A 25518-nucleotide genomic window follows, 5' to 3' on the forward strand; every position below is an offset into this window, starting at 1 on the left:
GTGCGGTGCTGTGGCTGCCATCGCACGTGGCCAGCGCCGTCATTGGTAATTAGCAGTGATGACGGTTTCTGCTGCCCATGCCGCCCTCTGAGCCCAGGGCTGGGAGATATAGGGTGGTTGAACCACACTGCAGGCTTTGGGTATTCTGAAGTGACCTATGGGCCATGGAGCAGGGGTCGCTAAGAGTGTCAACCCCTAAGTGCCTTGGGCCCTGGTCTGTTGGTTGCCCCTATGTGTGTGTTGGGGGGTCCCTGAGAGGCCTGAGAGAGGTGACTCCTCTATAGGACGCGCAGTCCCCTCCACCGCTGCTCCCAGGGCCACATCTTGATGTGATGTTGGGACTGGTGGAGCGGGTGTGTGTTGTGCCACTGAGCACACCCAGTCGGGCACGGCAGGCGGACCTCAGGAGGGGGCCAGGGGAGACGGGCAGAAGGCTAGGGCGGCAGTGAAACCGCATGTTATCTGTTTGAGCTCGGGGGTTCAGGCCCGCTGGGACGGGTGGTTGTGGAGCCCAGTGTCCTGCTCTCGGCCCAGCAGGAGCCGCAGGGCAGGGAGCACTGAGAGGGGCCTTCATCGGGCCTGCACAGCGGAGTCGTCCTCGGAGTGACCACCCCACCAGACCACAGTGGGTCCCCTGCCTCCTTGGCCACCAGCCCTGGGAGGACGTCACTTCACCCGCCTGGCTGGCAGGGGCCTCGGGGAGCCTCGGGTTTGGCCTTCATTTTATAGATGATCCAGCAAGGCCCAGATGGGTGACCAGCAGGGGATCTGAGAGCTGGGCAGAGAGGCGTGGGTTTAGGGGGTGGTGCTCCCTGGGGAGCTGGAAGTGATGGCACCCTCCCAGGCTCACCAAACACAAGCTTTTCATGAACTGAACAAAACACTCTTTGAAAACAGTCAGCGCTGTGCCCCAGAGACCACTCTGATCCCTGCTGCCCTTGGCCAAGGACAGCACAGCCAGGGATGAAGCGGGGACCTCCCCTCGGGCTGTGCCTTGATGAAAGATGCTTTCTACAAAATCCCATTCAGATGTGTTTTCATGTAAGAAACATTGTAAAAAACTCAGTTGTAAACTGGCCGCCTTCCGAATGAACACGAGAATCCCCGAGCTGTTTCCCTAACGAGGTTTTCGTCCTGGGCAAACTTTAGCACTGGTCTTTAATTGTCACTGAACTCCTGAACAGTCCCTGGGGAAGTGAGTTCCTTCCTGTCCCTGCTGGGTGGCCTTGAGCAAGCCACTTGGCAGCTCTGGGCCGCAGTTCCGTAATCTGCAATGTGAGGGATGGGAGCAGCCGGGCCCCCAGGCAGCGCCCCCTCCTCCTCACGGGCTTCTGCGCGTGTTCTGAGTTTTGTGGGCACTTCTTCCCTCGCTGAGGGGCTCTTCCTCTTCACAGGGTGTGGCTCATGCCACTTTGTCAGGCCGCAAGCTACTGTGAGAGCTGCTCCGATTCCCACGCGTGTTCTGGCCTGAGGAGGAGCGTGGGGAGGTTGCTGTGCCTATGTGACAGAGGCCTGCCCGGCAGACGCCGGCCCGCTGGCTTCCAGACGTGGCTGTGGGTGCCTCATGCCCCACTGGGCTGGTGTGTGAGGCGTGTCCAGCTCAGGCTGCCCTATAGCTGCCCAGAAAGGGTTTGTGGGAGGGGGTAGTCCTACCCTGGTGAGTCCATGGTGGTCTGCCGGCCCCAGGGAAGGCTTAGGAGCCCCAAGACCTGCCCTCTTGTCCCTCCGTTGTCCCTCTGTCGGCAGTGCCTGGCTCCGGTCTGGTTTGTCACGGGGGCCTGGGTACTCTCCCGCCCTCCCTGGGGCCTGCGGCCTTCCCCTGGGAAGGCGCTGGAGGGTTCGTCAGCCGGGCCAGCGTGAGTCACGCAGCGGTGACTGGCCGCTGAGGCAAGGAAGGCCACTCCTTCCAGCCAAGGGTCGGAGCTTTTTTTTTGTTCTGGACCGGCTTTGTGGCTTTTACAAATTAAGCAGTTTTATCTTGTTCCAAGAGCTTGTATTTCAGCAGGGAGAGAGTCTCCAAGAAGGGAACTTTCCACTGGGGAGCTCCGTTGGGCTGGGAGGCTAGGAACAGGCCACGAGGGAGAGCTGCAGGAAGAGGGCGTGGACGTCTGTGCATGGTCATGAATGCAGGCCCAGGGTCCTGGAGGGGCTCAGCCACGCTGTTGCTGGACGTCTGTCCCCACCAGGGTCCACCCGATGCAGTATGGCACAGGGTAAAGCCCAGCTCCTCTTAGGGGTTTCCTGGGTCACCAGTGGGCAGGGAGCCGAGGCCCCCTGGAGGGCGGTACCTCAGCCCTCACCCCTCCCTCCTGTCCCTCGCTCTGCTGTCCCTGATGGCCTCTGCCGTCCCCTGGGAGTTCCTACCCCTGGACGCGGGGTGCTCTCCGGTCTCAACCTCTGCAGTTCTGCTTTTTCATCTCCGATGTGAGAGGCCTGGCCTGACGCACTCCGCACCCACTTCCTGCCCGGCCCTGTGGGAACTCTGGTCCCTGTAGTGGTTTCCTGGGGCTGCCATCACCAAGTGCCACAAACTGGGTGTCTCAAAACACCAGACATTTCTTGTCTCGCCATTCTGGAGGCCAGAAGTCCGAAATCATGGCGTCAGCAGGCCTGGTTCCTTCCGGAGGCTCTGAGGGGGAACCTGCTTCTCGCCTCCGGCAGTTTCTGGCGGCTCCCGCAACCCTTGGCGTTCCTTGGCTCGTGGCCATATCACTCGATCTCTGCCTCTGTTGTCATGGGGCCTCCTTCTGTGCCCCAAATCTCCCTCTGTCTGTCTCTTATAAGGACAGTCTTTCTCGGCTTTAGGGCCCACTGGATAATCCAAGATGGTCGCATCTCAAGATCCTTAATTTCATAATGTCTGCAAAGACCCTTTTTCCAAATAGGCCGTGTTCATAGGCTCTGGGTGGATGTAAATTTTAAGGGCCACCTTTCACCCCCCTGTTGTCCCTGTGTGTCTGGATGCACAGAATGGTTCCATGTCCCAGACCCCTCGCTGGCCCCCTCTGGCCCTTTGGGGTGGCCGGCGGCCTTTTCCACTCGTTCCTGTGCTCCTGGTGAGGTGTCGGGGTCCGGCAGCCTCTGTGGGAATTCTGGGGGCAGCACGGAGCCGGCCCCTCCCCACCAGGCGTCTTCCTACCTGCCTGGAGCTTGTGGTTGTGAGGGGGGGGTCTCTCCTTGTGGTTTTGATTTGCATTTCCCCATTGCTTAGTGATGTTAAGCATCTCTTCACGTTTATTGCTCATTTGCACATCTTCTTGCAGAAATGTCTGTTCAAGTGCTTTCCCTGTGTTTGATTTGGATGATTGTTTTTGTTGTTGCTGAGTGTTAGGAGATCTGTAGATTAATATCCAGATACTCATCCTGTATCTGAGCTACGATTTGCTGCCATTCCATGGATTGCCTTCCCACCACGTTGTTAGTGCCCTTTGATATGCAGTTTTTTGTTTTTTGTTTTTTTTTTTTGAGATAGAGTCTCACTCTGTTCTCCAGGCTGGAGTGCAGTGGTGTGATCTCGGCTCACAGCAACCTCTGCCTCCTTGGTTCCAGAGATTCTCCTGCCTCAGCCTCCTGAGTAGTTGGGATTACAGGTGCCCACCACCAAGCCCAGCTAATTTTTGTATTTTTAGTAGAGACAGGGTTTCACCATGTTGGCCAAGTTGGTCTCGAACTCCTGACCTCAAGTGATCCGCCCGTCTCGGCCTCCCAAAGTGCTGGAATTACAGGCGTGAGTCACCACGCCCAGCCTGATATACAAATGTTTTAAACTTTGATAATGTTCCACTTTATCTATTTGTTCTTCTGTTGCCTGTGCTGTTGGCGCCATAACCAAGAAATCATTGCCAAATGCAACGTCATGAAGCTTTTCCCCTGTGTTTTCTTCTAAGAGTTTTGTGGTTTTAGCTCTTGAGTTCAGGTCTTTGATGCAGGTTGAGTTGATTTTTGCATGCGGTGTAAGGGCTGGTGCAGCCTCACGCTCTGGGCTCTTGATTCGCTTCTCTTCTTTTCTCACACCCAGCTGGTTCTGCTGGGTGGCGGGGAGGAGTGGGGAAGTCCCGGGCTGGGCCTGCCCTATCATCCCCTCTCAGGCCAGCCAGGGAGTCTCAGCTCCTGCCCAGGACCTGGCTGGACATGCGCCCTACCGGAAAAGCCTGGGCCGCCTTTCTAGGCTGATGGCAGGGCCAGCCCGGGGCGTCCTGAGGCCTGCCCTGCAGACATGCCCTTCATCCTCGGTGGTGTGGCTGCCCGGCCTGCGTGTGAGACCAGCTGTCTGCTTCAGGGCGTGGAGGCTGAGTGTTTCCAGCCTGTCCCCTTGCTCGGCTCTCCCTCTGGGGATGCCCCTGCAGCTCATTCTCTGCCTCTGCTTCTGCCATCTGTGCCTTTGTCTGCTTCCTGTTTGAGGTGGTCATCCCTGCTGCCGCCCCTCATGATCTGGACAGGAGTCTCCATCCTGAAGCCACCACCCAAACCCCTGTGCCTCAGACCCCTCCTACCCACCACATGGGTTCCACTGTGATCAACTCAGCAGCTGATGAAGCTTCCCTTGGGGCTCTCCTAGCAACGGGGAGCTGGCCTGAGGCCTGGCCTCAGTCCCTAAGTGGAAGTGGGGTGTGAGGGTGTCAGCCTTTTTCTGCTGCCTGGTGCTCTAGGGGTTGGCTTGTCACTCCTGGAAGCACTTGCCATCCTTACACAGCACCCCACACCCTCCTCCCTGCCTCCTACTCCTTCTTCCAAGGGGTCATGTCTGCTTCCCTCCCCACCCAACCTCACCCACGTGGTCCGCCCAGCAGCCTTTGAACCCCAACATGACACAACAAACCTCCCTTGCTGGTCACTCATTCATTCATTCAGCATTGGGTGCGCCCTGTGGACTTGGTGCTGGGGTCTGATGGAGGGCAAACCAGACACAGTCCTTGCCCTCATGGGACTGCACCAGTGCAAGACCACATCAGTACATGTGAAACATGGGAAGTGACAGGAGTGACAAAGGGGACCAGTGGCAAGACAGGACCTGGGGTTTGTAGGACCAGGTCAGGAGGACTGCCCTGGGGGGAGACCTTCAGGCTGAGCACAGAAGGGTGAGGAGTAAACCAGGCTCAAACCCGGCAGGCAAGCGGGGATCACTGCAGGCAACAGGCAATGTGTTCAAAGGCCCTGGGGCATGGGGGGCTGAGGCCCGCAGCAGGGCAGGAAGGGAGGCTGTGGTTGAAAGAGAATGACTGTCATGTTGTGAAATATACATTTGGTTTTCATCTCCATTTCCTGGCATACAACTCCTAAAATCTTTGGAATCTCCAAAGTGGTGTCTTTTTGAATGCCCATGATTGACAGACCAGCTGGCAGCCCCTAACCAGCTTCAGGATGGGGGCGGGTCCCAGGGAAGACTGGGTAGAATTACAAGGTTGAGACTTTCAGCCCCACCCTCCAACCTCCAGGTAGGCGAGAGGGGCTGAAGGTTAAGCTGATCATCAGTGGCCAGTGATTGAATCAATCATGCCTTCGTGATGAAGCCTCCATAAACACTCAGAAGGAGGGGGTTCGGGGAGCTTCTGGAGCATGTGGAGGCTCCTGGAGGGTGGAGCGCCTGGGGAGGGCATGGAAGCTCTGCGTCCCTCCCCCATACCTTTCCCTACACCTCTCTTCATCTGTATGCTTTGTAATATCCTTTATAATAAACCAGTAAATTCCATAAGCCCCAGGAATATGTGTAAAAGAAAAAAAAGAATAATCCATAGCTGTTCTAGCAAGTTAATCTACCAGCACCGGCCTTCCTCTGCCAACCTTATCTCTGGCAATGCCCCCTCTCCTGGGCCACTGGGACCCCCCCGCCCCACCACCCCTCCTGTGGTGGTCTTGCTGGCTGCTGTCCTCAGGTTAGTTTATTTTTACCCGGCCTGCTTCCACCAGGGGCTGAGGCCTCCCTGCTCACTCCAGCTTCCTGGCCCATCTCTTGCTCTGGGCTCCCCGTCCACACCAAGTGGCCAGAGCTTCTGAAGCCGTTCGCCGTGTGCCCCTGCCCGGCCCCACGCATCCCACGTGGTGCTCCCCAGGGTCTCCCACTGGCAAGGGCATTGGCATGGGTTCTGGGGCTGCCTTGGTTCAAGCCCACCCTGACTGGGGGCCTGAGGGTCCCTGAGGGGATCCCGAAGGCCAGGGCAGGCAAGGCTGGCATGATCTGGGCGGTGGGGGCTGGGCATGGGAGGGGGTCGTGGGTGGGGAGATTCCTCTTAACCAGCGGCCCACGTTTGGAGACTGATTTGGGCTCCAGGCTACGCCTTGAAATTGGGACAGAGAGTGGCACAGATCTCAGCCCGGGAGCCTCCCTCTGCCTGTGGACGCCCTCGTACCTCCATCCACGGAGCCACCCTCCTCTTTTTTTTTTTTTCTAAATGGGGAAACTCAGACTTGAGCACTGAATAAACAACACTCCCTCGAAATCAGCGAAGAGGCACTGGCTCTGAAACTTTGCCATGAAAACTTGAACATGCTCTTTGGACCGATTTGCTGGAACAGATGGGTGTGATGGGGCTGCGGGACTTTGGGTGGCAGGAGGCGTCCCCATGCCCAGGGCGTCCCTGTGCCCAGGGTTTCCCCGTGCCCTGGGTGTCCCCATGCCCAGGGTGTCCCCATGCCCAGGCACCGCCTCTCCCCACTTTCCTAATCTCCCTCCACCAACAGGTGTCAGCTGTGAAATGCCTGCTGTGTGTGTCCTTTGGTTGAGTTCATCTTGTGCTCTTAAGTTCCTGTTAGACACAGGCTGCTTTAGTTCTTCTGGTGAATATTTGTTGTTGTTGTTGTCGTCGTTGTTTGATACGGTTTCTTACTCTGTCGCCCAGGCTGGAGTGCAGTGGCGAGATCTCGGCTCACTGCAACCTCCGCCTCCCATGTTCAAGCGATTCTCCTGCCTCAGCCTCTCAAATAGCTGGGATGACAGGCGCCCGCCACCATGCCTGGTTAATTTTTGTATTTTTAGTAGAGATGGGGTTTCACCGTGTTGGTCAGGCTGGTCCCGATCTCCTGACCTCAAGTGATCCACCCAGCTCGGCCTCCCAAAGTGCTGGGATTATAGGCATGAGCCACCACACCTGGCCTATCTGGTGAATGTTTATTGGGGCCTACTATGTGCAGGCCCTCTCTTAGGTGCTTGGCCTGTAATGAGGAGCAATAAAGACACAGTCACTGATCACTTGTTACTTACAGTCGGAACCGAGAGTCAGGCAGCCCACAAATGAGCAAATCCATAGATGGTTTTAGACGAGGGCTGTGAAGATGCTGAGAACAGGTTGCTAGGGGTGCATATTTGTGTGTGTAGGGGGGATTAATGGAAGCCCTTCCTCAGTGGTAACACTGAGTTGAAGCTCTAATGACCAGAAGGACCTGGCCAGGCCAAAATCCAAGGGAAGAGCAACCCGGCAAAGGGAACGGCAGGTGTGAAGGGCCCGAGGTCGGAGCCTGGGGAAGGCGGGAGTGGCTGGAGAGTGTTGTCAGAGACGGCAGCGGTGACACCAGTGAGACAGGCAGGGCCAGGTTGTGCCAGGCCTTGGAGGCCCTGGCGAGGGCTTGATTTTATTCTCGCTATGGTGGGACCTTAGTGCCCTGTGGCTGCTGAGAATGGCTGGTGGCAGGCAGGGAGGCCTGCTAGAGGGGAGGCTGCTGCAGGCCCTGCAGTTGGAGAGGGAGGATCAGGATCTCTTTGGAGAGGAAGTTGGAGAGGGAGGATCTCTTCGATTGCTGGACGGACCCACCTGCCTGGCTTCCCCATCAGCATCCAGCAGAGGCCACTCGGACCCCCTCCTGTTGATGTGGGCTCTGAGCCATCACCTCAGCAGCTCCTGAGTTTTGGGGCTGCTCTTGGCAATGGCGTGGGCTCAGCCAGGCTCTCGGGCAGCCTTTCCTGGATTCTTCCTCTGCCCTCCCCTGGGCAGTGTTTCTGTTTACCTGGAGAGGATGGGTGGGACTTGGGGACAACAGGGATTCAAAGAAGTCAGGAGTGGGGGTACCTATGCAGCTGGTTAAAGCCTAAAGCCTCGTGTCGGGAGCCCCGCTTGCCTCTCAGAGAGCACGTGGCTTGACCGTCCCAGGGACTGGGGGAGAGGCACGGCCATGCCTGTCCGGCAGCAGAAGGGAACCCCTAGGCCTGGGCCTCTCCGTTCTGTGGCCTCATCTTTCCTCGGGGTTGCACCGTCTCCCTCGCTGTCCCCGCCGCTCCAGTGTTCACGTGGCTGGTGGCCCTGTCTGGGCTTGGTCTCCCGCAGTCTGCCCTGCCCAGCCCCAAACAGCCTGTCCCTCCAGCTGGGAATCAGAGCTCCCCTGGAGTTCCAGGCAGCAGATTTGCGGCGGTGTTACAGGGCTCTCAGCCACGCTGGCGGGCCCTGCTGCTCTCAGGGGGATGGGTGTTGCTATTGACAAAGATTCAAGCACTACAGCTTCAGACTGGGGACAGTGGCTCATGCCTGCAATCCCAGAACTTCGGGAGGCCGAGGCAGGAGCATCAGTTGAACCCAGGAGTTCCAGACCAGGCTGGGCAACATAGCATGGCTTTGTCTTAATAAAAAATAAAATAATAATAAAAAGAACTACAGCTTCAGAATGATTGGCTTCAGCATGTTTATAAAGTCAAGGGTCTTCAGTGTCCTGGGCCGATGTCACTGCGTCCGAGGGAGAGAGGAAGAGGCTGGGGTGATGGGCATGGGGGCTTGTGCTCCACCTGGGGTAGGTGGTCTTGGACTGTGCCTCTGATGTGTTTGTCGTGGCAGGGCGGTGTCCACTGAGGACTGGATGTTGAGGTGTGGGTGGGGGAGGTTCTGAAGCACTGGGCATTTCTCTTGCACTGGTGCCCCGAGATTGCAGAGAGGGGACCCGCCCAGCCTGGTCAGGGAGGCACGTGGCTGGGAGGAAGGGGAGAGGAACCCGGTTGCAGAAAGCCTTTCCTCCAGCAGGTGGCGCCGCAAGCTCTCGAGAGTCCAGCTCCTGCAGGGTTTGCATTTTCACTGAACTCATGGGAAGCGGCTGCCTGGGTGTAGTTTCCGCCAACTGTGGCTGCTCACTGTGGGCGAGGGGAAGTGGCGAGTGCAGAGAATGAGAAGCACCAGAGGGCAGAGGACCACCCCCCGCACAGGCACGGGGGAGCTTCCTTCCCTGCACAGGCACGCGGGCCCGAGCCCTTGGGGTTCCTGTCCTAACTGGGCAGGGAAAGGGAGGGTTGGAAGCTCAGTTAGGGGGAAAGGGAGGGGTCTCCTGCCATCTCTTTTATTTTATTTTTCCTATTTTTGGTTGATATGTTTCAATCTTTTACATTTTTGCAACTTTTTGCCATGAAAGTTTTCAAAGACAGAAAAGATGAAAGAGGGCTGGGCGTGGTGGCTCGTGGCTGTAATCCCAGCGCTTTGGGAGGTTGAGCTAGGAGGATCACTTGAGCCCAGGAGTTCAAGACCAGCCTGGGCAACAGGAGTTCAAGACCAGCCTGGGCAACATAGTGAGATCCCATCTCTATAAAGAATACAAAAAATTAGTCAGGCATGGTGGTGCAGGCTTGTAGTCCCAGTTACTCGGAAGGTTGAGGTGACAGAATTGTTTGAACCTGGGAGGTTGAGGCTGCAGTGAGCTGGGATTGTGCCACTGCACTCCAGCCTGGGTGACAGAACAAGACCTTGTCTCAAAAACAAAACAAAACAAAACCACAAAAAAGAAACCGTGAAAGATTCTAAAGTAAACACCCATGCACCTACCACCTAGATTCCACAGTAACCATTTTGCTGTTTGTTTCACCACAAATCCATCTGGCCACCAGAATCCATGCTGGTTTTGATGCACTTAAAATAAGCTGCAGAAATCAGCACACAACATCCTGTCAACGCCTCAGTTTGCATTTCATTAACTAGAGTCCAGCATTTGTCTGTGATTGTTTTTGTTTTTCTTTGAAGTAAAATTTGTATACCCTGAGATGCGCAGGTGTGAAATGTTCCGTCCTTTGAATTTTAACAAATGCATCCACGTGTATCCCAGCCTGACCAGAACATAGAACATCACTATCACCCCAGAAAGTTCCTCATGCCCCTCCAGGCGCATCACAGCCCCCTTCTCCCCCGGGGCAACCACAATTGTGCTTTTTTTCCACCATGAAATAATTTTGCCAGTTTGAGTGTTTCTTTGAGCTACCCATGTTGCTGCAGGTGCCAGCGATTTGTTCTGCTTTATTGCTGAGTAACATCCACTGTGTGAACATTCTGTGGGTTTTTAGCCATTCTCTTGTTGAAAGACCTCTGGCTGTTTCCACCTGGAGGCTCTTATGAGTAAACCTGTTATGATGGTTCTTCTTGTACAAGTTTTTCTGGGCGTATAGGCATTCATTCATTCTGTAGAAATACCTAGGGTAGGTATAGGGTAGGTATATGTTTAGTTTTATAAGAAACTGCCAGATCTTTTCCCAAAGTGGCCCTTCCATTTCACACTCCCACCAGCAATGGATACGAGTTCCAGTTGCTCCACATCCTGGCCAACATTTGGTGCTGTCACTCTGTGAAATCTTAGTCATTCTGGTGGGTGTGTAGTGGTATCTCATTATGGCTTTAATTTGCATTGGCCTGATGACTAATGCGGTTAAGCACATTTTCATGATTGGCTCTTCATATATTTTTCCTTTGTGAAATGTCTTTTCAAATCTGTTGCTCATTTTAAAATTGGGTTGCTTGACTTTTTCTTCTGGATACTGATCTTTTGTCAGATATGTTTTTGCAAATATTTTATTCCAGTCTGTGGCTTGCCTGTTCATTATCTTTTCTTCTTCAAGAACGAGGTCTCGCTATATTGCCCAAGCAGGTCTGAAACTCCTGGGTTCAAGCTGTCCTCCTGCCTCTGCCTCCCTAAGAGCTGGTTTTACAGTCAAGAGCCACCATGCCCGGCCTGTTCATTTTCTTAATGGTATTTTCCAATAAGCAAAAGTGTGTCACTTTAATTTTTGTGAAGTCTAATTTAACAAACTCCTTTCTCTGTGGTTCTCTCTCTGTGTTCTTTGTAGGAAATCTTTGCCTACCCTGCCAAGTTGCAAAGATATTTATGTTTTCCTCTGGAAGGCTTAGAGTTATATAGCTTCTATGAATTAACTTTTGTACACAGTGTGAGGTAGCGGGTCAGGGTTCGCTTTGTTGTCATTTTATGTGTCTATTCAGTTGTTCCAAAATTCATTTTTTAAGCTTTTGTTTTGTATTTCCTTGGTGACTTATGAGGTTGCACAATTTTCCAAGATGCTTATTGGTCATTTACATATTTTCCTTTGTAAAATTATCTGTCCAAATCTTACCTCTTTTTAAAAATTGTGTTGTTTCAAGATTGAGTGATTTCTGAAGGCTTCATTTTATAATGCTTGAAAGAACGAACACCTGTTCCCCAACTACAGGCTTCTGCTCTGTCTTTGTTCTACAGCTTCTCAGTGGGGTAAGACTTGGGTTTTGTTTTATTGCTGCTTTGTTGCTTTTTTATTTGATTATTTCCCCATGGGGCTTATTTAAAAAAAAAGAATTATGTTGTTTCATACGTTTTTTATATATTCTGGATGTAAGTCCTTTATCAGATATATGTATCATAAATGTTTTTTTTTTCATATTGTTCCTTTCTTTTTGGTTTTCTTAATGATGTTATTTAATGAGCAAGAGTATTTTGTTTTCATAAAGTCCAGTTTATCAACTTTTTCCAGTTTTGATTTATGATTTTTATGACCTATGCAGGAAATCTTTGCCTACACTAAAGTCAAAAGAAGTTCTCCTATTTTCTAAAAATTTTATAGTTATATATTCTATGATTTCTTTTATTTTTAAATTTTTTTTAAATTTTTAAATTTTTTAACCTTTTATAGCTGTCAGAATGTTCTAGGATCCATTTTAAATCAGTTTTTGTATTTGGTTTGAGGTCAGGGTTAATTCTCGTTTTTCTGCACTCATATCTAGTTCTTGCACCATTTCTTAAAAAGACATACCTTACTCTGTTGAATTACCTGATGCCTTTGCTAAAAATCATTGACTGTATATGTGGTCCTATATTAGTATATGTACGTATATACATATAGGCCCTATGTTGACTGTGTATGTGGTACCATCATAGCTCACTGCAGCCTGAACTCCTGGACTTAAGCAATCCTCCCACCTCAGCCTCCTAAATGGCAGGGACTATAGGCACATGCTACCACACCAAGCTAATTTTTAATTTTTAAGATTTTTTGTACAGATGGGGTCTCATTATGTTGCTCAGGCTGGTCTGTAATTCTTGGGCTTAAGTGATCCTCCCACCTCGGCCTCCCAAAGTGCTGAGATTACAGGTGTAAATCACTGTGCAGGCCTGATTTTTGAATATTAAACCAACCTTGCATTTCTGGAATAAGTCCAAGTTGCTTATGAGATATAATCCTTTTTACATATTGCTAAATTTGATTTGCCCAGTTTTTAAGGATTTTTGCCTGTTGATTCATGAGGGATATTGGTGTGGTGTTTTCTTTGTTTGTTTGTTTATTTTGGTAATGTCTTTGTCAGCCTCATTTTGGCCTCATAAAATTAGTTTGGAAGTGTTCCCTTCTCTTTGTTTTCTGTGAGTTTTCATAGGTTGATGTTGTTTCTTCCTTAAATGTTTGATAGAATCCACCAAGAAAACCATCTAGACCTAGAATTTTTTACTTTGAAAGGTGGTTGGTTGTTTTTAATCACAAATTCAATTTGGGGGAAAGAGTTTTTCAGGGTTTTTTTTACTTCCCCTTTTCTTACTTTTGGTAAGTTGTACTTTGAAGGGATTTGTCCTTTTCAGGTAAGTTGTTGAATTTGCTCATTTAAAGTTGTTCATAATACAGGCATACCTAGGGTTTGCTTCCGGACCTCGGCAATAAAGCAAATATTGCAATAAAGCAAGTCACACAAACTGTTTGGTTTCCCAGTATATATAAAATTTATGTTTAGGCCAGGCACGGGGGCTTATACCTGTAATCTCAGCACTTTGGGAGGCCAAGGTGGACGGATCATTTGAGGTTAGGAGTTTGAGACCAGCTTGGCCAATATGGTGAAACCTCATCTCTATTAAAAATACAAAAATTAGCTGGGCGTGGTGGCGCACGCCTGTAGTCCCGACTACTCGGGAGGCTGAGGCGGGAGAATTGCTTGAACCTGGGAGGTGGAGGTTGCGGTGAGCCGAGATCACACCATGTACTCCAGAATGGGCAACAGGGCGAGACTCCATCTCAAAAAAAAAGTTATGTTTACACTATACTATAGTCTATTAAGTGTATGAGATCATTATGTCTTATTGCTAAAAAATGCAAATAATCATCTGAGGCTTCAGCAAGCTGTAATCTTTTTGCTGGTGGAGGGTCTGCCTCAATGTTGATGGCTGCTGACCAGGCGGTGGTTGCTGAAGGTTGAGGGTGGCCATGGCAGCAGTTTCTTTGTTTCTTTTCTTTTCTTTTTTTTTTTTGATACAGGGTATTGCTCTATTGCCCAGGCTGGGGTGCAGTGGCATGATTTCAGCTCACTGCAACCTCTGCCTCCTGGCTCTACCTCCTGGGTTCAAGCAATTCTCTTGCCTCAGCCTCCCACGTAGCTGGGACTACAGGCGCCAGCCACCATGCTTGGCTAATTTTTGTATTTTTAGTAGAGGCAGGGTTTCACCACGTTGGCCAGGCTGGTCTCGAATTCCTGACCTCAAGTGATCTACCTGCCTCGGCCTCCCAAAGTGCTGGGATTACAGGTGTGAGCCACCGTGCCTGGCAGGCAGTTTCTTAACTGATGTTTGTGACATGGATTGACTCTTTCTTTCACAAAAGATTTTTCCGTGGCACGCATTGTGTTTGGTAGCATCTTACTCACAATAGAGCTTCCTTCAAAATTAGAGTCAATTCTTTCAACCCCTGCCATGGCTTTATCAAATAAGTTGATGTAATATTCTAAATCTTTTGTTGTCATTTTGACAATGTTCATAGCATCTTCACTTGGAGTAGATTCCATCTCAAGGAACCACTTTCTCTGCTCATCCATAGGAAGCAACTCCTCATCTGTCGTCTGTTCAAGTTTGATCATGGGATTGCAGCAATCCAGTCCCATCTCCAGGCTCCACTTCTAATTCTAGTTCTCTGCTGTTTCCACCACATCTGCCGTGACTTCCTCCACTGAAGTCTCGAACCCCTCGAGACTTCAAGGAAGGGTTGGAATCAACTTCTTCCTAACTCCTGTTAATGTTGGTATTTCCACCTCTTCTTGTGAATCACAAATGTCCTTAACAGCATCTAGAATGGGGAATCCTTTCCAGAAGGCTTTCAATTCACTTTGCCCAGATCCATTAGAGGAATCACTAACTATGGCAGACACTGCTTTATCAAATATATTTCTTAAATAATAAGACTTGAAAATCAAAATTATCCCTGGCTCCGTGGGCTGCAGAATGGATGTTACATTAGCAGGCATGAAAACAACATTCATCTTTACATACATCTCCATCAGAGCTCTTGGGTCACCACCTGGGTGGTCAATCAGCAATAATATTTTGAAAGGAACCTTTTTTCCTGAGCCATAGATCTCAATGATTTTTTTTTGATGGAGTCTCGCTGCGTCACCCAGAATGGAATGCTGTGGCGTGATCTCGGCTCATTGCAACCTCTGCCTCCCGGGTTCAAGTGATTCTTGTGCCTCAGCCTCCTGAGTAGTTGGGATTACAGGCAACTTGGGATTATAAGCATGCACCACCACTCTCGGCTAGTTTTTGTATTTATAGTAGAAACAGGGTTTCACCATGTTAGCCAGGTTGGTCTCAAACTCCTGACCTCAGGTGATCTGCCTGCCTCAGCCTCCCAAAGCACTGGGATTACAGGCGTGAGCCACTGCACTGGGCCCTTTTTTTTTTTTTTTTTTTTTTTTTTTAAATTGAGACAGAGTCTCGCTTTGCTGCCCAGGCTAGAGTGCAGTGGCACTATCTCAGCTCACCACAACCTCCACCTCCCGGGTTCAAGTGATTCTCCTGCCTCAGCCTCTTGAGTAGCTGGGACTGCAGGTATGCACCACCATGCCTGGCTAAGTTTGTATTTTTAATAGAGATGGGGTTTCATCGTGTTGGCCAGGCTGCTCTTGAACTCCTGACCTCAGGTGATCTGCCTGCCTTGGCCTCCAAAGTGCTGGGATTACAGTTGTGAGCCACCACGCCTGGACTTTTTTTTTTTCTCAAATTGAGACAGAGTCTCCCTCTGTTGCCCAGGCTGGAGTACAGTGGCACGATCTCGGCTCACTGCAACCTCCACCTCCCGGGCTCAAGTGGTTCTCCTGCCTCAGCCTCCCAAGTAGCTGGAATTACAGGCGCGTGACACCATGCCTGAATAATTTTTGTATTTTCAGTAGAGACGGGGTTTCCCCATGTTGGCCAGGCTGGTCTCGAACTCTTGACCTCAAGTGATCCGCCCGCCTCGGCCTCCAAAAGTGCTGGGATTACAGGCGTGAGTTGCTGCACCCGGCCTCAATGATGGGTTTTAAATATTCAGTAAACCATGCTGTAAACAGATGTGCTGTCAAGTAGGGCCTGTGATTCCATTTCTAAAGCATAGACAGAGTAGATTTGGCAACATTCTTAAGAGCCCTCGGATTTTTGGAATGGTCAGTGAGCATTGGCTTTAACTTACAGTCAACAGCTGCGTCATCCCCTCATGAGAGTCAGCCTGTCCTTTGAAGCTTTAAAGACAGGCATGGACTTCGCCCCTCTAGCTATGAAAATCCTAGATGGCGTCTTCTTCCAGTAGAAGGCTGGGACATCTATGCTGAAATTCTGTTGCTTAGTGTAGCCACCTTCATCAGTGCTCTTCGCTAGATCTTCTGGCTAACTTGCTGCAGCTTCTCCGTCGGCACCTGCTGCTTCACCTTGCACTTTTACATTATAGAGATGGCTTCTTTCCTTAAATGTCATGACCTGACCTCTGCTAGCCTCAAACTTTCCTTCTCCGGCTTTCTCACTTCTCTCAGCCTTCATACCATTGAAGAGAGTTAGGGCTTTGCCCTGGATTAGGCTTTTGTTTAAGGGAATGTTGTGGCTGATTTGATCTTCTATCCAGACCACTCAAACTTTCTCCATAGCAGCATTAAGGCTGTTTTGCTTTCTTCTTATTCATGTGTTCACTGGAATCGCACTTTTAATTTCTTTCAATAACTTTTTCTTGGCATTCACAAGTTGGCTAGCTATTTGGCATAAGAGACCTCACTTTTGCCTATCTTGGCTTTCAACACGCCTTCCTCACTCAGCTTAATCATTTCTAGCTTTTGATTTAAAGTGAGAGATGGCTGACTCTTCCTTTCACTTGAACTCTTAGAGGCCATTGTAGGGTTATTAATTGGCTTCATTTCAATATTGTTGAGTCTCAGGGAATAGAGAGGCCTGAGCAGAGGGAGAGAGAGAGCGGGGTACAGCCAGTCAGTGGAGCAGTCAGAACACACACAACGTTTATTGAATAAGTTCACTGTCTTATCTGGGTGTGGTTTGTCATGCCCCAAAAACAACTGCAGTAATGGCATTGAAGATCACTGATCACCGGACGCAGCGGCGCGCGCATGCAATCCCAGCACTTTGGGAGGTGGATGGATCACCTGAGGTCAGGAGTTTGAGACCAGCCTGGCCAACATGGCGAAACCCTGCCTCTACTAAAAATACAAAAATTAGCCAGGTGTGGTGGCGGGTGCCTGTAGACCCAGCTACTGGGGAGGCTGGGGCAGGAGAGTCGCTTGAACCTGGGAGGTGGAGGTTGCAGTGAGCTGAGATCGCACCACTACACTCCAGCCTGGGCAACAGAGCAAGACTCCATCTCAAAAGTAAAAATAAAAAATAAAAAGGCCAGGCGTGGTGGTTCATGCCTGTAATCCCAGCACTTTGGGAGGCCGAGGCAGGCAGATCACGAGGTCAGGAGATGGAGACCATCTTGGCTAACACGGTGAAACCCCATCTCTACTAAAAATACAAAAAAACCCAGCTGGGCGTGGTGGCGAGCACTGTAGTCCCAGCTACTCGGGAGGCTAAGGCAGGAGAATGGCGTGAACCCCGGAGGTGGTGAGTCGAGATTGCGTCACTGTACTCCAGCTTGGGCGACAGAGCAAGACTCCATCTCAAAAAAAAAAAAAAAAAGAAAGAAAAAAGAAAAGAAAAAAGAGATCACAGATTACCATAGCAGATAAAATAATAATGAAAACGTTTGAACTATTTCAAGAATCATCAAAGTCCTACACAAAGACACAGTGTTAACATGTTGTTGGAAAAATGATGCCGGTAGACTTACTTGATGCGGGGCTGCCACGAACCTTCATTTTGTAAAAAGTGCAGTATCTGTGAAGCAACAGTGAAATGAGGTGTGCCTGTATTCCTTACCATTGTAACGTCGGTAGGATCTGTAGGGAAAACACTTCATTCCTCTTATTGTCAGTTTATGTTCACCATCTCCCTCTCATCAACCTAGCTAGGAGGTTATCAATCTAGATCTTTTTAAAGAACCAGCGTTGGACTCCCCTTTTCTGGTGTCCATTTCCTTGAGTTTCTCTGTTATCTTCATTACTTCCTTCCTTGTACTTGCTTCAGCACGTTAGTCAGGGCCCAGTCAGGAAACAAAAACCACACTGGTAATTTGAATAGCAACTTGTAATATAAAGTGTTCTTAACTGTAAAAGGTAGTTAACTATTAAAGGGATCACAAAGAGGTGACATTGTGATATAAGAAAGATGTATTTGGGCTGGGCATGGTGCAGTGGCTCACGTTTATAATCCCAGCACTTTGGGGAGCCGAGGCAGGCGGATCCCTGGAGCTCAGGAGTTTGAGACCAACCTGGGCAACATGGTGAAACCTCATGTCTACCAAAAATACAAAAAATTATCCCAGCATGGTGGTGTGTGCCTGCAGTTCCAGCTACTCGGGAGGTTGAGGTGGGAGGATCGTTTGAGCCCGGGAGGCAGACATTGCAGTGAGCCGAGATTGCACCACTGCACTGCAGCCTGGGTGACAGAGGGAGACCCTGTCTCAAAAATAAATATATATATATATATAGTATCCATCCATGTATCTATCTATCTAGTCTCTGTCCCCCAACTTTGTTTGGCATGTAGCTCCTAAAACTCTTGAAATCTCCAAAGTGATGGGTGTCTTTTTGTTTGCTAAGGAGGTGACTGGTGGCTGGAGGCTCCTGGACAACTTGGGGATGAGGGCTGGTTGCTGGGGGACCCAGCCTTGTGATTAGAAGGCTAGAACTTGCAGCCTTTCCCACCCAACTCCTGGGAGGCAAGAGGGGATGAAGGTTGAATTGATCATCACTAGTCAAAGATTTCATGTCATGCTTACGTAGTGAAACCTCCCTAAAAACTCAAAAGGATGAGGTTTATAGAGTTTCAGGTTGTTGAATACCTGCAGGTGCTGGGAGGGTGGCGCACTTTTCCGTGGAAGCTCCATGCCCCTTCCCCCATACCTTTCTTATGCATCTCTTCCATTTGGCTGTTCATTTGTATCCTTTGAAATATCATTTGTAATAAATCCGCAATTATAAGTAAACTGATTTCCTGGGTTCTGTGAGTCACTCAAGCAAATTATTGAACCTGAGAAGGTTGTTGTGAAGACCTCCAATTTGTAGCCAAGTCAGACAGAAGTTGTAGGTAACCTGGTGTCTTACCACTTGTGACTGATCTCTGCAGTTGAGGGCAGTCTTGTGAAACAGAGCCCTTAACCTATGGAATCTGCACTAAATCTAGTTGGTGTCAGAATTGAACTGAATTGGAGGACACCCAGTTGGGGTCTGCTGAGTATTGGAGAATTGCTTGGTGGGGTTGGGGGTGGGGGTGGGGGCAGGGATAGGAGCAAACCACACATCTGGTATCAGAGCTGAAGAACTGAGTGCTGTGAGTGAGAATAGAAAGAGTTTGTTTTACCCTATACAAGAGGACTCTAAGGAGTATAGAAATAGCAAATGTAAGAAGCAGCTACTTTAGAAGAAAATGTAGGAGGAAAGCTTTGTGACATTGGAGTTGGCAATGCTTTCTTGGATATAACATTGAAAATACAACAAAATAAATAAATGATAAGTTGGACCTCATCAAAATTTAAAACTTTCATGCCTCAAGGAATACTACCAATGGCATGAAAAGGAAATCCGCAGAATGGAGGAAAGTATTTGAAAATCATATATCCAATAAGGGATTAGTATCCAGAATATATAAAGAACTCCTATAACTAAGCAACAAAAAAATAAACAACCCAATGAACATACATTTTTCCACAGAAGACATACCAATGGCCAAGAAGCAAGGAAAAGATGCTCAGTGTCACTAATAATCAGGGGAATGAAAATCAAAGCACAATAAAATATGATTTCACACCCTTTAAGGTAGCTGTTAGCCAAAACATGGATAACAACAAATGTTGGCAAGGATGTTGAGAAATTGGAGCCCCATGCATTGCTGGTGGGAATGTAAAATGGTGCAGCTGTTGTGGAAAAGATATAACAATTGCTCAAAAAATTAAACTCAGAATTACCATAACATCCAGTGATTCCAATTCTGGATGTATACCCCAAAGAACTGACAACAGGGACTTGAACAGGTGTGTGTACATCCTTGTTTGTAGCAGCACTTTTCCCATAACCAAAGATGCAAGCAACCCAGGTGTCCGTCAACAGATGAATGAACAGACAAAATGTGGTCCATCTGTACAGTGGAATATTATTCTGCCTTAAAAAGGAAGGAGAGGCTGGGCATGGTGGCTCATGCCTGTAATCCCAGCACTTTGGAAGGCCAAGGTGGGCGGATCACTTGAGGTCAGGAGTTTGAGACCAGCCTGGCCAGCCTGGTGAAACCCTGTCTCTACTAAAAATACAAAAATTAGCCAGGCATGGTGGCACGTGCCTGTAATCCCAGCTACTAGGGCGGCTGAGGCAGGAGAAATGCTTGAACTAGGGAGGTGGAGGTTGCAGTGAGATCGTGCCACTGCACTCCAGTCTGGGCGACAGAGCAAGACTCTGCCTCAAAAAAAAAAAAAAAAAAAAAAAAGAAGGAGATTCTGACACATACTATAGCATGGATGAACCTTGAAGACATGCTAAGTGAAAAAAGTCAGACATGAAAAGACAAATACTGTATGATTTCACTTATATGAGGTCCCTAGAGTAGTCAAATTCAGAGAGACAGAAAGTGGGATGGAGGTTGCCAGAGGCTGGGGTAAAGGAGAATGAGGGGGGAGTTGGTGTTTAATGGGGATAGAATTGCAGTTGGGGAAGATGAGAAGGATGGTGGTGATGGTTGCACAACAGTGTGAATGTGCTTCATGCCACCAAATTGTACACCTGAAAATGGTTAAAAGAGTACGCTTTATGTGGTGGATACTTTAATGTGGGTATGCATACTCACAGAAGCAGTTACTACCTCTGGGGTTGATGGAAAAGCAACCAAGAACTTGGGGCGTCCTCCATACCTTGCCATGTCTTACGTTCAGGCCTTGTTGGAGAGTGTGTGACTGCCACAGAAACCTGCAGCCTACTGGTGGCAAAAAGGTTCTTGCCAGGAGGTGTAGAAAGAGTGGATCTGCAGAAGCAGTTTATTGGGTAGCCGAGAAACCTACTAGGGGGTAAGAGTGGGCTGGAGCTGGGTGTCTGAGGCATTTGCTGGGGTCCCGTTGAGCTAGAGCTTGGGTGCTGGAGAAACTCAGTACAGAGCAGGCCCCACAGGGCTCACACCACTGGCAGCTGTACCTTCAGAGGAAAAAGAGACCCTGGAACCAGGAAGAGAAGCTGCTACCTCAGCAAGACCTGGCAACTCCCTGCAGTGTTGTCCCCTGTGGACAGAGCCTGACATGACTGTATTCAGCCAAGGAGGAAGACTTGTAAGGCCTCAGGCCAGTATCACGGAGTATTCAGGATGTATTCAGAGCTAAGAGGCAATACATGCGTAACTGGCATTTTTTTTTTTTTTTTTTGAGATGGCATCCTGCTCTGCTGCCCAGGCTGGAGTGCAGTGGCGTGATCTACGCTCACTGCAACCTCCACCTCCTGGGCTTAAGCCATTCTCCTGCCTTAGCCTCCTGAATAGCTGGAGACGCCAACCATGCCCAGCTAATATTTGTGGTTTTTTTTTTTTTTTTGACACGGAGTCTCGCTCTGTCACCTAGTCGAGTGCAGTGGCGCGATCTTGGCTCACTGCAAGCTCTGCCTCCCGGGTTCGCGCCATTCTCCTGCCTAGCCTCTGGAGTAGCTGGGACTACAGGCGCCTGCCACCACGCCCGGCTAAATTTTTGTATTTTTGGTAGAGACAGGGTTTCACCACGTTGGCCAGGCTGGTCTTCAACTCCTAATCTCAGGTGATCTGCCAGCCTTGGCCTCCCAAAGTGCTGGGATTACAGGCATGAGCTATACCACGCCTGGCCCATTTTTCCAGATTCTTAAATCAGATCCTTAGGTTCTTTTTTTTTTTTTCCCCCACTTTTCTTCTTTTCTAATATAAACACTTACAGTTTCCCTCTAAGCACTGCTTTTGCTTCAGCCTACGTATTTTAGTATGCTGTATTTTCATTATCATTTCATTTGAAATATGGTAAAATTTTTCTTGTGATTTCCTCTTTGACTCACAGGTTATTTACAAGTATGTTGTTTAATTTGCAAATAGTCAAGGCTCCTCTGAGTGTCTTAGAGCTATTGATTTCTAATTTAATCTTATTTTGGCCAGACAAGCATATTTTGCATGCTTTTAAAATTTGAGACTTATGGCCCAGATTATGTGTATCTTGGTGAATGCACTGTTTTCACTTGAGAAAAAAATATATATATATTCTAGACTTCCTGAGTATAGAGCTTTATAATTGCTGATGAGGTCAATTGCTACTTACCAGTGTTTTTCAGATTATCTGATGCTTGTTTCTCAGATGTTGAGAGAATGATGTTTGCTGTGGCCTACCTGTTTGTGTCCCCCAAAATTCATATGTTGGAGCTTAATCTCTGGTGCAGTGGTGTTGGGAGTTGGGGCATCAGGGAGGTATTGGCTCATGAGGGCAGAGCCATCGTGAATGAGATTAGTCCCTTCTGCCATGTGGGGACACAGCAGGAAAAGGCCGTCTCTGAAGCAGGGAGCTAGTTCTCACCAGACACTGAATCTGCTGGCACCCTGATTTTGGACTTCCCAGCCTCTAGAACTGTGAGCACTACATTCTGTTTATAAATTACCCAGCCTGAGGCATTTTGTTTTAACATCCTGAATGGACTGAGGTGGTGTTAAAATCTCCAACTATGCGTCCAGGCACAGTGGCTCGCACCTGTAATCCCAGCACTTCAGGAGGCCAAGGTGGGTGGATCATCTGAGGTCAGGAGTTTGAGACCAGCCTGGCCAACATGGTGGAACCTTGTCTCTATTAAAAATACAAAAATTGGCTGGGGCATGGTGGCACATGCCTGTAATCCCAGCTACTCAGGAGGCTGAGGCAGGAGAATCACTTGAACCCGGGAGGTGGAGGTTGCAGTGAGCCGAGATCGCACCATTGCACTCCAGCCTGGGCAACACGAGTGAAACTCCATCTTAAAAAAAAAAACAGAAAACAAGAACAAAAGGCTCCAACTATGATTGTGGAATTGCCCATTTCTCCCTTTAATTCTTTCCGGTTTTGCATCATGTATTTTGAAACTCCTTTGGTTAGGTGCATACAGATTTATGATTGTAATGGCGTCTCAATGAACTGATCATTTGCAATCATGATGAATGTATTCCTTTATCTCATAGTAATTTTATCTAGGACTCAACTTTATTGATATTTATGTACCCTCTCCAGCCTTCTTATGCATGCTGTTTGGGATGTGTGAGAAGGCTGGAGAGGCTTACGGAGAAATTTATGGTGGTCTGAGCTACAGTTTTTCAACTTTACTATGGTATGAAAGTGGTATGTCTACAGTAGAAACTGTACTTCGAGTATGTATGAAACCATTCTGTTTCTCACTTTCATACAGTATTCAGTAACTTGCATGAGATAGTCAACACTTTATTATGAAACAGGCTTTGTGTTTGTTGATTTTGCTCAACTGTAGGCTAAGGTAAGTGTTCTAATCATGTTAAGGTAGGCTAGGCCAAGCTAGACTGTTCAGTTAAGTTAGATGTTAAGTGCATTTTTGAGACGATATTTGTTTTCAACTTATGATAGGTTTGTTAAGACATAACCCCATCATAATTCAAGCAGCATCGGTATGTCTTTTTCCAAACAGAAAATTTCAGCCTGTGTTTATACTGAAACAGCATCTTTTGTAGACAGAATATAGTTGAGTCTTGCTTTTATATTCATTCTGACAGCCTCTGCCTTTTAATTGGAGTATTTAGGCTATTTCTGTTTAACATTAGAGCTACCACCTTGCTCTTTGATTTTTATTTCTTTCATCTTGCTTTCTTGGCTTCTTTTAGGTTAATTAAATATTTTTTTAATTTATGTTTTGGCTTTTTTTTTTTTTTTTTTTTTTTTAAAACAGAGTCTCACTGTGTTGCCCAGGCTGGAGTACAATAGTGGGATCTCGGCTCACTGCAACCTCTGCCTCCCAGGTTCAAGCGATTCTCCTGCCTCAGCTTCCCAAGTAGCTGGGATTACTGATGCCTGCCACCACGGCTGGCTAATTTTTGTATTTTTAGTAGAGACAGGGTTTCACCATGTTGGCCAGGCTTGTCTCGAACTCCTGACCTCAGGCAATCTGCCCACCTTGGCCTCCCAAAGTGCTGGGATTACAGGCATGAGCCACTGTGCCCGGCCTGTTTTGACTTTTTAATTGTATCTCTTGGTATTGCTGTTTTAGTAGTTACTTTACAGATTCTATTGCACATTCTTAGCTTTTCACAGTCTACTTAGAATTAACATTGTTTTTCTTCATGGAAAAAAAATGTAAGAACTAGACAATCCTATGGGTTCATTTACCACTTCCCATCCTGTATGTGATGGTTGTTAGATATTTACTACATCCATATACATTGTAAACTACACAATACAATAATGACATTTTTGCTTTAAACAGCCCCATGCATTTTAAAGAAATTAAAAGTAAAGCAGAATCTTTTCTATTTGCCCATGTATTTGCTATATCCTGTGCTTTTTATTCCTTCCTGAAAGAGCTGAGTTCCCATCTGGTCTCATTTCCCATCATCTTGGAGAACTTACTTCACAGTTTTTGTAGTGCAGGTTTGTAGACAGCTGATTCCCTTTCATTTTCGCTTACCTGCAAATCTTTATTTTGCTGTCTTTCTTTCCTTCCTTCCTTCTTTCCTTCCTTCCTTCCTTCCTTTCCCTTCTTTTCTTTTCTTCTTTCTTTCTTTCTTTCTTCCCTTCTTCCCTTCTTCCTTCCCTTTCTTCCCTTTCTTCCCTTCCCTCCCCTCCCCTCCCCTCCCCTCCCTCCTTCCCTTCTTTCTTTTCTTTCTTTACAGAGTCTCACTCTGTCTCCTCACAGGCTGGAGTGCAATGGCGCCATTTCAAAACTCCTGCCTGATCTCAATTCAGCAACCTCTACCTCCCAGGCTCAAACGATTCTCCTGCCTCTGCCTCCCAAGTAGCTGGGACTACAGGTGTGTGCCATCACACCTGGCTAATTTTTGCATTTTTAGTAGAGATGGGATTTCACCATGATGGCTAGGCTGGTCTTGAACTCTTGACCTCAAGTGATCTGCCTGCCTTGGCCTCCTAAAATGCTGGGATTACAGGTGTGAGCCACTGTGCCTGGCCTGCTGTCATTCTTGAACCATCATTTTGCTGGTTATAGAATTCTGAGTTGTCAGTTTTTTTCTTTCAGGACTTTAAAATGTAGGGTTCCGGTGTCTTTGGCCTCCATTGTTTCTGTTGAGGAGTCAGCGTTCATCTAGCTATTCCCCTGTAGACCACATGTTGTTTTTCCCTGGCTGCTTTTAAGAATTTTTATTCAAGTTTAATTGCTCAGTACCTACCTTCAGGCAAAAGGCCTCAAGAAACCAGAAACTCATCTGGGTTTCTTCCCCTCTGTCAGGTGTAGACTCCACTCCAGCTTCTACCTACTTGAGATCGTCTGTACTGACTCCAGGCTGTTGTTCTGTTTTGTTCTTTTAAATATTTTGTCCAGAGCTATAATGTTTTCTGCAGAATTGACCAGATAGCAGCTACTCTCTGTGACTAGGAGCCATGATCTTCCCGACTTGCTGATGGGCTCCCAAAGCTCCTGCCCACGGCCCTCAGTTGGCAGTGGCTTCCCTGCCGTGAAGTTGTCATGAGCGTATAAAACCTACAGGCTCGCCGGGCGCGGTGGCTCAAGCCTGTAATCCCAGCACTTTGGGAGGCCGAGACGGGCGGATCACGAGGTCAGGAGATCGAGACCATCCTGGCTAACACGGTGAAACCCCGTCTCTATTAAGAAATACAAAAAACTAGCCGGGCGAGGTGGCGGGCGCCTGTAGTCCCAGCTACTCGGGAGGCTGAGGCCGGAGAATGGCGTGAACCCGGGAGGCGGAGCTTGCAGTGAGCTGAGATCCGGCCACTGCACTCCAGCCTGGGCGACAGAGCGAGACTCC

The 25518-nt window shown here is 48.6% G+C and overlaps 1 protein-coding gene across 5 annotated transcripts in view; it reads left to right on the forward strand.

Moving 5' to 3' along the window:
- SEPT9 (septin 9) overlaps window positions 1-25518 on the forward strand; it is a 215635-nt gene that overhangs the window by 40905 nt on the left and 149212 nt on the right. The gene's annotated exons all lie outside the window — the stretch shown is intronic.

Source organism: Theropithecus gelada, chromosome 16 (assembly GCF_003255815.1).
Source record: "Theropithecus gelada isolate Dixy chromosome 16, Tgel_1.0, whole genome shotgun sequence".
NCBI lineage: Eukaryota > Metazoa > Chordata > Mammalia > Primates > Cercopithecidae > Theropithecus > Theropithecus gelada.